We start from the raw sequence: 16,116 nt of genomic DNA, 5'->3' as shown, positions 1-16,116 counted from the left end.
GTTTCTACTGTTTAGCCACATCAGGGGCTCTGCAAACGCAACGTGACGCCCGCAGAGCATTCCATCAAAGTCTGCATTTCAAAACGTCACTACTTCAATTCCGAGCTCCGGCATGTGCCCAAAACAGTAGTTTACCCCCACATATGGGGTATCACCGTACTCAGGAGAAACTGGAAAACAAATATTGGGGTCACATTTCTCCTGTTACCCTTGGGAAAATTAAAAAATTCTGGGCTAAATAATTATTTTTGAGGAAAGAAAACGTATTTATTATTTTCACGGCTCTGCATTATAAACTTCTGTGAAGCACTTGGGGGTTCAAAGTGCTCACCACACATCTAGATAAGTTCCTTTTGGGGTCTAGTTTCCAAAATGGGGTCACTTGTGGGGGGTTTCTACTGTTTAGCCACATCAGGGGCTCTGCAAACGCAACGTGACGCCCACAGAGCATTCCATCAAAGTCTGCATTTCAAAACGTCACTACTTCACTTCCGAGCCCCGGCATGTGCCCAAACAGTGGTTTACCCCCACATATGGGGTATCAGTGTACTCAGGAGAAACTGGACAACAACTTTTGGGGTCAAATTTCTCCTGTTACCCTTGGGAAAATAAAAAATTGGAGGCTAAAAGATCATTTTTGAGAAAATAATTTTTTATTTTTATTTTCATGGCTCTGCGTTATAAACTTCTGTGAAGCACTTGGGGGTTCAAAGTCCTCACCACACATCTAGATTAGTTCCTTTGGGGGTCTAGTTTCCAAAATGGGGTCATTTCTGGGGGATCTCCAATGTTTAGGCACACAGGGGCTCTCCAAACGTGACATGGTGTCCGCTAATGATTGGAGCTAATTTTCCATTTAAAAAGCCAAATGGCGTGCCTTCCCTTCCGAGCCCTGCCGTGCGCCCAAACAGTGGTTTACCCCCACATATGGGGTATCAGCGTACTCAGGACAAACTGGACAACAACATTTGGGGTCCAATTTCTCCTATTACCCTTGGCAAAATAGGAAATTCCAGGCTAAAAAATCATTTTTGAGGAAAGAAAAATTATTTTTTATTTTCATGGCTCTGCGTTATAAAGTTCTGTGAAGCACCTGGGGGTTTAAAGTGCTCAATATGCATCTAGATAAGTTCCTAGGGGGGTCTAGTTTCCAAAATGGGGTCACTTGTGGGGGAGCTCCAATGTTTAGGCACACAGGGGCTCTCCAAACGCGACATGGTGTCCGCTAACAATTGGAGCTAATTTTCCATTCAAAAAGTCAAATGGCACGCCTTCCCTTCCGAGCCCTGCCGTGTGCCCAAACAGTGGTTTACCCCCACATATGAGGTATCGGCGTACTCGGGAGAAATTGCCCAACAAATTTTATGGTCCATTTTATCCTATTGCCCATGTGAAAATGAAAAAATTGAGGCTAAAAAATTTTTGTGTGAAAAAAAAGTACTTTTTCATTTTTACGGATCAATTTGTGAAGCACCTGGGGGTTTAAAGTGCTCACCATGCATCTAGATAAGTTCCTTGGGGCATCTAGTTTCCAAAATGGGGTCACTTGTGGGGGAGCTCCAATCTTCAGGCACACGGGGGCTCTCCAAACGTGACATGGTGTCCGCTAAAGAGTGGAGCCAATTTTTCATTCAAAAAGTCAAATGGCGCTCCTTCCCTTCCAAGCCCTGCCGTGCACCCAAACAGTGGTTTACCCCCACATATGAGGTACCAGCGTACTCAGGACAAATTGGACAACAACTTTCGTGGTTCAGTTTCTCCTTTTACCATTGGGAAAATAAAAAAATTGTTGCTAAAAGATAATTTTTGTGACTAACAAGTTAAATGTTCATTTTTTCCTTCCATGTTGCTTCTGCTGCTGTGAAGCACCTGAAGGGTTAATAAACTTCTTGAATGTGGTTTTGAGTAACTTGAGGGGTGCAGTTTTTAGAATGGTGTCACTTTTGGGTATTTTCAGCCATATAGACCCCTCAAACTGACTTCAAATGTGAGGTGGTCCCTAAAAAAAATGGTTTTGTAAATTTCGTTGTAAAAATGAGAAATCGCTGGTCAAATTTTAACCCTTATAACTTCCTAGCAAAAAAAAATTTTGTTTCCAAAATTGTGCTGATGTAAAGTATACATGTGGGAAATGTTATTTATTAACTATTTTGTGTCACATAACTCTCTGGTTTAACAGAATAAAAATTCAAAATGTGAAAATTGCGAAATTTTCAAAATTTTCGCCAAATTTCCGTTTTTATCACAAATAAACGCAGAATTTATTGACCTAAATTTACCACTAACATGAAGCCCAATATGTCACGAAAAAACAATCTCAGAACCGCTAGGATCCGTTGAAGCGTTCCTGAGTTATTACCTCATAAAGGGACAATGGTCAGAATTGCAAAAAACGGCAAGGTCTTTAAGGTCAAAATAGGCTGGGTCATGAAGGGGTTAAGTAATGCTGCCATATAGTGACTAATTACCACTATACAAAAAATTGATCTTGTCATCCGTGACTGCAGTAGTTATTTTTTTACTCAGGCTGTTAAGGAAGATTTATTTACCTACAGATTTCATTTTGAACTTGTTCTAATGTGATACAAATAAAAAAAACTACATATGGTTCGGTAAAAAATATTTACTCATAAATTTCTATCAGAGGTAAAGAAAAAACTTATGCACTATTTACTTTTGTGTTGGTCTCAATTACCGTTGCCATCACCATAGCCTTTAATTGGATCCAAAAGAAAAAGTGTGTCAGCCTTCCCGAAAATAATGGACTTGCAGTCAAAAATTAAAGATCACTGAACCCGAAACCTAAAATGCTGTAGGCATTAGGCATAAAGCATAAATGTCCAAAATGAACATTTTTAGGAAACATGAAGAGAAGATATAGCCAAACAGTATTTTATTTTGCTTTTCTGTCCTTTCAGTTGAGCACTTATGTCATTGAAATCTAATTCTAAAGTGCCATCTAGTGGAAAGCTGAAGTAGCAACAGAAAAGAAACAACACTTTCAATCTAAGTTGCTTCTACAATGTAATCCTATGTAATCTCGTTCTGATGCTCCATATGCCTCTATTGTGTAATGAAGAATTGTAACTTTATTATTTGGCCTATCATCATATTTGTGGTCTTTATTCCAATTGGCTATTCAGAGAGGAAGAGGACTAGAACTCTAGTGCCACCTATAGGAAGTAGCAATCTTAGAAGTCAATGTTGACCCTTTAAAGTGCCTTGTCTATGATTCAGTTTGTCCCCTGACTTCTGCCTCTGTATCCTGTTTTTGTACTGCTCTGTCTCTCCTGGTTATCTGACCCTCTTGGCTTGTCCCCTTTTACTCTTTGTCTTGTCCCTAGGTACTGTGCGTTCGTCTGGCTTCTGACTCTCGGCTCTCCTTGACCACGTTTACTGTCTTTGCCCTGCACTCACGTGCAGTGGCTCCGCCCCCTGGTCATGTGATCACTCAGTGCCAGGTCCTGTGCTCACTACACTAGTTTAAGGTAAAGACCTCAATCCAATCAAGAATCTGTAGAAAGAGCTGAAAACTGCTGTTCACAAACGATCTCCCTCAAACCTCACTGAGCTCGAGCTGTTTGCCAAGGAAGAATGGGCAAGAATTTCAGTCTCTCTATGTACAAAACTGATAGAGACATACCCCAAGTGACTTGCAGCTGTAATCGCAGCAAAAGGTGGTGCAACAAAGTATTAAGTTAAAGGGGCTGAATAATATTGCACGCCCCACTTTTCAGTTTTTGAATTTCCACAAAAATGTAAAAATCCAATAAATTTCATTCAACTTCACAATTGTGTTCCACTTGTTGTTGATTCTTCACCAAAAATTTACATTTGGTATCTTTATGTTTGAAGCATGATATGTGGGAAAAGGTTGAAAAGTTCCAGGGGGCAGAATACTTTTGCAAGGCACTGTAGTTATGCTGTTTGGTCTGACCAATGTCCCTGCGGTTTTCCAAAACGTCATCAGCCATGTGTTCTCTGATTTTATTGGGAGGTTTGTGGTTACATACTTGGATGACATTCTGGTTTATTCACTTGATAAGCAATGGCATATTGGTCACCTTTGGGTGGTTCTTCAGAGACTCAGGGAGAACCAACTTTCCGACAAGCTAGAGAAATGCTCCTTTTTCGCCCAGTAACTGCCTTTCATGGGGTTCATTATCTCTAGTGAGGGCTTTCATATGGATCCCAAAAAGGTTCAGGTGATTGTTGATTGAGTTCAACCCCAGGACCTGAAGGGCCTTCAGTGCTTTTTGGGATTCGCCAATTACTACTGGAGCTTTATCAAAGGGTTCTCTCAGGTGGTCAAGCCCCTCACTGACTTGATACAGAAGGGGGCTGATGTTAAGAACTGGTCTGCCTCAGCGGTAGCAGCGTTTCTCACTCTCAAAAAATGTTTTATGACTGCCCCGGTTCTGGTTCAACCGGATCTATCGGAACCTTTTGAGGTGGAGGTTGATGCCTCGGAGGTGGGGGTGGGGAGGCGATGTCCCAGGAGCCCGCCACCTTGACCAATTTGACGCCATGCACCTACTTCTCCAGGAAGTTCTCCCCGGCGGAAATTATGACTTAGATAATCGGGAACTTCTTGCGGTTAAGTTGGCCTTTGAAGAATGGAGGCATTTTTAGGAGGGGGGAAGTTCATCCCATTACTGTAGTTACTGACCATAAGAACTTGGCATATATTGACTCTGCAAAAAGGTTGACCCCAAGGCAAACCACATGGTCACTTTTTTTTCCCGGTTCCACTTCTCGATCACTTTTTGTCCAGGATCTAAGAATGTGAAGGCTGATGCCTTGTCCCAGAGTCTGTATCCAGTTTCTCCCCCCGAGCCTCCATCCTCCATTCTTCAACCCGGGGTGGTGGTGGCTGTGTCTGCAGGTTTAGAACGGGAGATTCAGGAAGCCCAGTTCCCCCCTATCTAAGCTGGTGGGAAAATTGTTCCGGTCAAACTTCGACTCAAAGTCCTCCAGGAGTTCCATGATTCGGCGCTGAGTGGACCTTCTGGGATTTTGGCCACTCGTGGAGCCATCGCGAGGGTTTTTGGTGGACCTCGCTTACATCTGATGTTAGAAAGTTTGTGTCTGCCTGTGAAGTTTGTGCCCGTGCTTAGTGCTCTCATAACCGGCTGGGGAATTGGTGCCTTTGCCAGTTCCTGATAGACCATGGACACATCTGTCCATTGACTTTATCACCAATCTTCCTCCCTCCAAGGGTAATATTGTCGTCTGGGTGGTGGTGGACAGGTTTACTCAGCAAGCACACTTTGTACCCTTAGTGGTTCTACCCTCTGCCAAGACCTTGTCTAGGTTGTTCATTCAACATGTGGTTCGTTTGCATTGTGTGCCCTTGAATGTGGAGTCTGACCGTGGCGTGCAGTTTGCGTCCAGGTTTTGGAGGGCATTCTGTAAAAGGTTGGGTATTGAGTTGTCTTTCTCATCTGCTTAACATCCAGAGACCAATGCTCAGACCGAACGGACCAATCAGTCATTAGAACAGATTTTGCGCTGCCTAGCAACTTCCAGTCAAGATGACTGGTCCGATGCTTTACCTTTAGCAGAATTTGCATTTATTAACCGTGTTAACCACTCTACCGGTACCACCCCTTTCTTCTGTAAATATGGGTCTAATTCACATTTGGGGGAGTTTTCTCATCTGGACTCCGGTTGCCCGGGGGCTGATTTTGCTGTACAACAGTTGGGGAATTTATGGTGGGAGGTACAAAAGAAAATTGGGGAGGCTCAAAGGAAATTTAAGCTTTATGTGGGCAGGAGATGGACTGTGGGACCAACCCTTCATGTTAGGAATAAAGTGTGGCTGTCCACCAGGAACATTAAACTTAACTTAAGCTTTCCTTCAGCTAAATTGGGGCCTAGGTTTATTGGCCCTTATGAGATCACGGAGGTGGTTAATCCAGTGGCGTTTCATTTGTGTCTTCCAGCATCTTTTAAGATACCCAATATATTCCATAGGGCCCTTATGAAACCATTGGGGCAGTGGAATAAGCATCATTGGGTTCCTCGCCTCCTGTGTTGGTGGAAAGTCAGGAGGAGTTTGAGGTGGAGCGCTTCGTGGATTCCCGGTTGGTCTGCGGTTCCCTCCAGTATCTTGCCCGCTGGAAGGGGTATGGTCCTTAGGACCGATCCTGGGTTCCTGCCCGATCGGTTCATGCCAATCGGCTGGTGCACTCCTTTCAAGCCTGGTTTCTTAGGCCCCCTGTTGAGAGGGGGGTACTGTCATGACTGGACAGGATGGTTCCTCCTCCATACTGGTCAGGTCAGTGTTAATTCAGTCCGCCTTTTTGGTTTTGGGGCAGCTATTTAATGTTGGCAGCACCTGCATTTAGTCGTGTGGGTGATACTTCCGTATTCTCAGTGGTTGCTGACCCAGGTGACTCATCCTTAAACGTGTGCCTTGTGTATAATTTGGTTTGTCCCGATTTCTGCCTCTGTATCCTGCTTTTGTACTGCTATGTGTCTCCTTGTTATCTGATCCCTTTGGCTTGTCCCCGTTTACTCTTTGCGCATTTGTCTGGTTTGTGACTCTCGGCTCACCTTGATCATGTTTACTGTCTTTGCCCTGTGCGCTGCATGCTCAGTGTCCTTTCCTGCACTCAAGTGCGGTGGCTCCACCCCTGGTCACGTGATCGCTCAGTGCCAGGTCCTGGGCTCACTATACTAGCCTAAGGTCCTTGTGCACTGTGTGCCTTCTGCCTGCACTCCTTCACGCGCCCCCCTGATAGCGCCTCCTTGGCAGCGCCAGTGACACCTTTGGTGTCATTACAAACCATTAGAAAATGTCATGTCCTGTTTGGAGAGCCCCTGATGTGCCTAAACAGTAAAAACTGCATAGAAGTGACACCATTTTGGAAACTAGATCCCTCAGGGAACTTATCTAGATGTGTGGTAAGCACCAGGAACCTCCACGTGCTTCACAGAAATTTATAACGTTGAGCCATGAAAATAAAAAAATCACATTTTTCACACAAAAATGTTTTTTAGCCCCAAATTTTAGATTTTCACAAGGGTAAAAGGAGAAATTAAACCATGCCATTTGTGCAATTGCTACTGAGTAAGCCGATACCACAAATGTGGGAGAAAACTACTGTTTTGATGCACAACAGGGCTCAGAAGGAAAGGAGTGCCAATTGACTTTTTGAATGCAAAATGTGCTGGAATCATTAGCGGACACCATGTCACGTATGGAAAGCCCCTGATGTGCCTAAACAGTGGAAACCCCTTAAATAAGTGACCCCAGTTTAGCCCCTTTTCATTTTCACAAGGGTAACAGGGAAAATGCACCAAGCAACTTGTTGTGCAATTTGTCCTGAGTATGCAGATACCCAAAGTGTTTAGGAAAACTACTGTTTGTGTGCATAACAGGGCTTGGAATGGAAGGAGCGCCATTTGAGTTTTTGCATGCAAAATTTGCTGAATCATTAGCGGATGCCATGTCGAGTTTTGAGAGCCACTGATGTGCCTAAAGAGTGTGAACCTCCCACAAGTGACCCATTTTGGAAACTAGACCCCTCAAGGAACTTATCTAGATGTCTGGTAAGTACCTTGTACCCTCATGTGCTTCATAGAAGTTTATAACGTTGAGCAGTAAAAATAAAAATCACATTTTCCCCACAGAAAGTTTTTTCAGACCCAAATTTTTTTATTTTCACAAGGGTAACAGGAAAAAATAGACCTCAAAATTTGTTGTGCGATATCTCCTTAGTACACACATACCCCATATGTGGGGGGAAACTATTGTTTGGGCGCATGGCAGGGCTCAGAAAGGATGGAGTGATGTTTTTGAACACAGATTTTTATGCACTGTTCTGCTGGTGTCATGCCATGTTTGGAGAGCCCCTGATGTGCCTAAACAGTGGAAATCCCACACAAGTGACCCTATTTTGGAAACTAGACCTCTCAAGGAATTTATCTAGATGTTTAGTGAGCACCTTAAGCCCCCAGGTGCTTCACAGAAGTTAACGTTGAGCCATGAAAATACAAAAAAATCTTTTCCAACAAAAATGTTTTTTAGACCCAAATTATTTTTTATTTTCACAAGGTTAACAGGGGAAAAGGAACCTCAAAATTTGTTGTGCAATTTCTCCTGAGTACACCAATACCCCATATGTGGCCAAAAACTACTTGTTAGCTACAGTGCAAAGCTGAGAAGGGAAGAAGCGTCATATTGTAGTTCAGATTTTGCTGGACTGGTTTGAGGGTGCTATGTCCCATTGGTAGAGCCCCTAAAGTGTAGACTGGCAGAACACCCAATAAGTGACCCAATTTTACAAGCTACACCTCTTAATGAATTCATCTAGAGATGCAGTGATAATATTGACACCACAGGTATGTCACAGAATTTTATACCATTACATTTTTACCACCAAAATTTGTTTTAGCCCCAGATTTTATATTTTCACACTGGGAAATTGATACAAACGACACCAAACCCTTCATCCAATTTTTAATATGAACGCCCTCAAATAAAAGCTGAAAGTCTGAACTTCAACTGCATCTGAATTGTTTTGTTTAAAATTCATTGTGGTAATGTCTATAACCAAAACTAGAAAAATGTTGTCTCTGTACAAATATATATGGAGCTAATTGTATATCACAGGAAACACTGGGTTATATACACCACAAAAGGAGCCGAGGATGCCATCAGTTGGACTGGAGCACAGAGCATTTTGACTCCGCCTACAAAATACATTGTGATGCTGGTATGTTATGACGTAATACTTCATTGCATCCACTGCAGCATTCAGCAGTGAAAGCTGCATGTGCATGCTTGCATTGTCAGGAGCAATTAAAGGGCCACTGGCTCGATCACTGAAATCCCCAGAGTGAGCACTGGGGTCCCCCAGGAGCTTGCCCGGGGAACGGAGAGGACATCACAGGCCATAAACGGTCAGTGGCCCGGAGGTTCCCCACCCCTGCTCGGATAATCACCATGTATACCATCTATGAACAGAATGTCTACATAAGTTAACTTCTAAAACTACTGGACCTGACATAATTATGCATCGTGTTTGATTAAAGTAAAAAATAAAAGCACAATCATATGTTTCCAGGACATATTCTTTATAAAACTCCTGTAGAGTATTATGTTAACACAATAGGTCAGGCACATATATTCAAGGGGTTGTATAGGTACACAGCCTTCTATTCTGTATAAATAAACATCTATGACTCAAAATTGGGAAAATAAACTTAATATAGTCACTCTATAGAATCTTCACCATGACACCACAATTATTTCAAAACATTGGCTGCTTTCAGATGTTGATGTATTGCCCAAAATAACACTTCACCTGACTGTCCAATCACAGCATGCTAATGTCAGGATAGGACGCAAAAGGAAAGAGGCAATGTCATCACATAAAGGAGCAATCAGGGGGTGCGTGTTGATGGAGCTCAAACATAGGTATACTGAAAACTTTTTATTTGCCTATTCAAGGGCTCATCCTCAGCTTTATTTTTGCCTCATCCAAGAGACAGCCTATTACCAATTTTTGATTGAAGCTATGGTATTTTATCGGAGACTGTGTTTATGTTCAATGCTTCTTTTGCTACTTTTGTCTCATAGTATCAAATATAGGTAATCTGCTATATTTTTCAAGTATTGCTTGATTATTAACCCCGGTCATTGATCTATTTTATTCCATCACCTCTCTTCACCTTTGACCAGTGACTAGGTTTTTTTTTTTGCATATGTAATATTAAAAAGGTAATTATGGAGATATAGTATACTATGCTTTTTTATGCTTTCTGCAGTCTGTGGAATCTATTGAGGGCAGATGAGGTTAGGCGATTGCTTCATTTCAGCATGCCTATTCTAGAATGTATTTTAAAATGTTTGTAATAATGTCTTGAGGTCTTCTCCTTGTTGTTTAATAAAATTTATATGATGATCCCAACAGTTTATATATACTACTTTTTTCTTCAATTGTATTTGCATATTTTGGTGACAAAAAAAAAGTCCAATTATATGGGGAAAACCATTTAGTCTTATTGTCGCAAAGCAGTGCTGATGGGTTAGAGAAAACGAACAATAAAAACAGATGGCTTCAAATTAAGTGCAATAATCCATATCAGAAGGAATGAAGGCACAGACACTAGGTGTCAGAAAGGCTGCTGATGGAGCCAAAAGGATACTGTGCAGATAAATGAGAACACAGATAATGAGCATTACCAGAGACAACTCCTGTTTATAAAGTATCAAATGTACGTTTAAATTCCTTACATTTTTTTCCATTTTCTGTCCTAAAATGACCTATCTGCTGGGCCATAACATCCTCAGAGCTAAGGTTAACATAGCAGAAGTGCTTCTTTGTCACATAAACCATTCTTCCTTTTATAAGTAAGTTCTCGAGTCTCTAAATTAAAACTAGATAGGAAATTTCTTCAAATGTCGGACAATGAATATTTAGTCAACGCAAAAACAGAAATGGTAATGCCAAACATTATGTACTCAGGACTGTTATATGAATGTGCTATCTGCAGGGGTGGTGTTAACAGCCTTACAGTACTGTATTTTAAGATAAAAAATTCAAAAAGATGATGCCGCGCTTAAGGGTGGGTTCATAGTAAAAGGCAAGGAGTTTGAACAAATCAATATACTGGATGGTCACTCACTGGCCAAGTGGTTCTTGACGTCCCCCTTGTTCAGGGGGTTACCTCGTCTTATTCCTGGACTGAAACACAAGTAATGGGTGCCCAAGGTCCTCCTAGACGGATGCAGCTGGTATCAATACCAAATGTTAAGGACACGCAGTGAAGTATATCTGCCAATAACCACTAGGACCGACAGTGAATAAAACAGGCTATTTGTGTGCAGTGAATCCTCAAGAGTATAGTGGTAGCAGTGGCAGGGGGAATCACTAACCCACTGGTACGTAAAACATGGGAAGCACATGCGGCCACTGCCTTACCTGTGATGAGTTGGGTAGCGTGCGGTGCAGTCGCATTCGAATTGGGTGCAAGTATGTTCAGCTCCAGCGGTTGCCGGGAGTTAAGGAGCTGCGAGAGGCCGGGAGATGATGCGCTTAGCAACCCTTCCAAGTTGGTTCCTGTTCAAGAATACTGGAACACCTTTCTCACTTTTGACACATTAGTCACCACAGCCATTAGGAAACCATACAAAAAGAAAACAAAATTTACATAGCACAACCTAACACCACAAGAAAGAAAAGCCTTAAGGGACTTACAAGTAAACAATGAGATCATTGTCCAACCAGCAGACAAAGGTGGGGGTATGGTAGTACTAAGTCGCTCCATGTATTGGGAGGAGTCTCACAGACTTCTCAGCGATAAAATCACATACAAAAAGCTAAAGAGTGATCCAACTACATACTTCGTCAAGAAGTTAAACATCCTATGCTCCAAGGGCAAATTTATGGGCATTCTAAGCAAGAAAGAATTTGATTTCATAATGAATTGTACCCCTAGCTTAGCGGTGTTCTATCACATCCCCAAGTTGCATAAAAATTTAACATGCCCCCCCGGGAGACCAACCAGGTCTCAGGTATTAACAGACTCACGGCAAAACTATTAACCCCTTAATCCCATATGACGTACTATCCCGTCCAGGTGACCTGGGACTTAATTCCCACGGACGGGATAGTACGTCATATGCGATCGGCCGCGCTCACGGGGGGAGCGCGGCCGATCGCGGCCGGGTGTCAGCTGCCTATCGCAGCTGACATCCGGCACTATGTGCCAGGAGCGGTCACGGACCGCTCCCGGCACATTAACCCCTGGCACACCGCGATCAAAGATGATCGCGGTGTGCCGGCGGTGCAGGGAAGCATCGCGCAGGGAGGGGGCTCCCTGCGGGCTTCCCTGAGACGATCGGTACACGGTGATGTGCTCACCGTGTACCGAGCGTCTTCTCCCTGCAGTCCCCGGATCCAAAATGGCCGCCGGGCTGCATCCGGGTCCTGCAGGGAGCACTTCCGGGTCAGGATCAGGCTGCAGCTGCAGCTCTAATCCTGCCCGGCTGTATGTCAGATCACCGATCTGATAGAGTGCTGTGCACACTGTCAGATCGGTGATCTGTGATGTCCCCCCCTGGGACAAAGTGAAAAAGTAAAAAAAAAAATTTCCACACTTGTAAAAAAAAAAATAAAAAAAAAATTCCTAAATAAAGCAGAAAAAAAAAAATATTATTCCCATAAATACATTTCTTTACATAAAAAAAAAACAAAAAAACAATAAAAGTACACATATTTAGTATCGCCGCGTCCGTAACGACCCGACCTATAAAACTGGCCCACTAGTTAACCCCTTCAGTGAACACCGTAAGAAAAAAAAAAAAAAAAACGAGCCAAAAAACAACGCTTTATTATCATAACGCTGAACAAAGAGTGGAATAACACGCGATCAAAAAGACGGATATAAATAACCATGTTACCTCTGAAAACGTCATCTTGTCCCGCAAAAAACGAGCCGCCATATAGCATCATAACCAAAAAAATAAAAAAGTTATAGTCCTCTGAATAAAGCGATGCCAAAATAATTATTTTTTCTATAAAATAGCTTTTATCGTATAAAAGCGCCAAAACATAAAAAAAATGATATAAATGAGGTGTCGCTGTAATCGTACTGACCCGAAGAATAAAACTGCTTCATCAATTTTACCAAACGCGGAACGGTATAAACGCCTCCCCCAAAAGAAATTCATGAATAGCTGGTTTTTGGTCATTCTGCCTCACAAAATAATCGGAATAAAAAGCGATCAAAAACTGTCACGTGTCCGAAAATGTAACCGATAAAAACGTCAACTCGTCCCGCAAAAAACAAGACCTCACATGACTCTGTGGACCAAAATATGGAAAAATTATCGCTCTCAAAATGTGGAGACGCAAAAACTTTTTTGCTATAAAAAGCGTCTTTTAGTGTGTGACGGCTGCCAATCATAAAAATCCGCTAAAAAACTCGCTATAAAAGTAAATCAAACCCCCCTTCATCACCCCCTTAGTTAGGCTAGGTTCACATTGCGTTAATGGGTTAACGCTAACGGACAGCGTTGCACGGCGAAAATGTCACAATTAACGCCGTGCAACGGGTCCGTTAGCACAACCATTGACAGCAATGTGATTTTCAGGTGTAGCGCATCGCTAGAGCGTGCCATTTTCGGCTCGCGCTAGCAAGGTGCCATTCTTTTGTGGCGCGCCTCAGACGCTGCTTGCAGCGTCCGCGGCGCGCCCGAGGTCCGATCCCCGATCTTCCAGAGCAGGGACGTTAACGCGACCACTAAACACGACACCTAAAAAGACATTGTGTTAGCGCAATCCGCTAGTGCTAAACGGATTTCCCTAACGCAATGTGAACCTAGCCTTAGGGAAAAATAATAAAATTAAAAAAAATGTATTTATTTCCATTTTCCGGTTAGGGTTAGGGCTAGGGTTGGGGCTAGGGTTAGGGTTTGGATTACATTTACGGTTGGGATTAGGGTTGGGATTAGAATTAGGGGTGTGTCTGGGTTAGGTGTGTGGTTAGGGTTACAGTTGGGATTAGGGTTAGTGGTGCGTTTGGATTAGGGTTTCATTTATAATTGGGGGGTTTCCACTGTTTAGACACATCAGGGGCTCTCCAAACGCGACATGGCGTCCGATCTCAATTCCAGCCAATTCTGCATTGAAAAAGTAAAACAGTGCTCCTTCACTTCCGAGCTCTCCCGTGCGCCCAAACAGGGGTTTACCCCAACATATGGGGTATCAGCGTACTCGAGACAAATTGGACAACAACTTTTTGGGTCCAAGTTCTCTTGTTATCCTTGGGAAAATAAAAATTTGGGGGGCTAAAAATCATTTTTGTGGGAAAAAAAAGGATTTTTATTTTCACGGCTCTGCGTTGTAAACTGTAGTGAAACACTTGGGGGTTCAAAGTTTTCACAACACATCTAGATAAGTTCCATGGGAGGTCTAGTTTCCAATATGGGGTCACTTGTGGGTGGTTTCTACTGTTTGGGTACATCAGGGGCTCTGCAAATGCAACGTGACGCCTGCAGACCAATCCATCTAAGTCTGCATTCCAAATGGCGCTCCTTCCCTTCCGAGCTCTGCCATGAGCCCAAACAGTGGTTCCCCCCCACATATGGGGTATCAGCGTACTCAGGACAAATTGGACAACAACTTTTGGGGTCCAATTTATTCTGTTACCCTTGTAAAAATACAAAGCTGGGGGCTAAAAAATCATTTTTGTGAAAAAAAAAAAGAATTTTTATTTTCACGGGTCTGCGTTATAAACTGTAGTGAAACACTTAGGGGTTCAAAGTTCTCACAACACATCTAGATAAGTTCCATGGGAGGTCTAGTTTCTAATATGGGGTCACTTGTGGGGGGTTTGTACTGTTTGGGTACATCAGGGGCTCTGCAAATGCAACGTGACTCCTGCAGACCAATCCATCTAAGTCTGCATTCCAAATGGCGCTCCTTCCCTTCCGAGCTCTGCCATGCGCCCAAACAGTGGTTCCCCCCCACATATGGGGTATCAGCGTACTCAGGACAAATTGGACAACAACTTTTGGGGTCCAATTTATTATGTTACCCTTGTGAAAATATAAAACTGGGGGCTAAAAAATTTTTGCGAAAAAAAAATAAATTTATTTTAACGGCTCTGCGTTATAAACTGTAGTGAAACACTTGGGGGTTCAAAGCTCTCAAAACACATCTAGATAAGTTCCTTAGAGGGTCTAGTTTCCAAAATGGTGTCACTTGTGGGGGTTTTTAATGTTTAGGCACATCAGGGGCTCTCCAAACCAACATGGCGTCCCATCTTAATTCCAGTCAATTTTGCATTGAAAAGTCAAATGGCGCTCCTTCCCTTCCGAGCTCTGCTATGCACCCAAAAAGTGGTTTACCCCCACATATGGGGTATCGTCGCACTCAGGACAAATTGCACAACAACTTTTGTGGTCTAATTTCTTCTCTTACCCTTGGGAAAATAAAAAATTGGGGGCGAAAAGATCATTTTTGTGAAAAAATAAGATTTTTTATTTTTACGGCTCTGCATTATAAACTTCTGTGAAGCACTTGTTGGGTCAAAGTGCTCACCACACATCTAGATAAGTTCCTTAAGGGGTCTACTTTTCAAAATGGTGTCACTTGTGAGGGGTTCCAATGTTTAGGCACATCAGGAGCTCTCCAAATGCAACATGGCGTCCCATCTCAATTCCAGTCAATTTTGCATTGAAAAGTCAAATGGCGCTCCTTTCCTTCCGAGCTCTGCCATGCGCCCAAACAGTGGTTTACCCCCACATATGGGGTATCGTCGCACTCAGGACAAATTGCACAACAACTTTTGTGGTCTAATTTCTTCTCTTACCCTTGGGAAAATAAAAAATTGGTGGCGAAAAGATTATTTTTGTGAAAAAATATGATTTTTTATTTTTACGGCTCTGCATTATAAACTTCTGTGAAGCACTTGTTGGGTCAAAGTGCTCACCACACCTCTAGATAAGTTCCTTAAGGGGTCTACTTTCCAAAATGGTGTCACTTGTGGGGATTTCAATGTTTAGGCACATCAGGGGCTCTCCAAACGCAACATGGCATCCCATCTCAATTCCAGTCAATTTTGCATTGAAAAGTAAAATGGCGCTCCTTCCCTTCCGAGCTCTGCCATACGCCCAAACAATGGTTTACACCCATATACGGGGTATCAGCGTACTCAGGACAAATTGGCCAACAATTTTTGAGGTTCAATTTCTTCTCTTACTCTTGGGAAAATAAAAAATTGGGGGCGAAAAGATCATTTTTGTGAAAAAATATGATTTTTTATTTTTACGGCTCTGCATTATAAACTTCTGTGAAGCAATTGGTGGGTCAAAGTGGTCACCACACATCTAGATAAGTTCCTTAGGGTGTCTACTTTCCAAAATGGTGTCACTTGTGGGGGGTTTCAATGTTTAGGCACATCAGTGGCTCTCCAAACGCAGCATGGTGTCCCATCTCAATTCCTGTCAATTTTGCATTTAAAAGTCAAATGGCGCTCCTTCCCTTCCGAGCTCTGCCATGCGCCCAAACAGTGGTTTACCCCCACATATGGGGTATCAGCGTACTCAGTACAGATTGTACAACAATGTTTGGCATCCATTTTATCCTGTTACCCTTG

Source organism: Ranitomeya imitator, chromosome 6 (assembly GCF_032444005.1).
Source record: "Ranitomeya imitator isolate aRanImi1 chromosome 6, aRanImi1.pri, whole genome shotgun sequence".
NCBI lineage: Eukaryota > Metazoa > Chordata > Amphibia > Anura > Dendrobatidae > Ranitomeya > Ranitomeya imitator.
Note: the sequence above shows the minus strand (reverse complement) of the source record.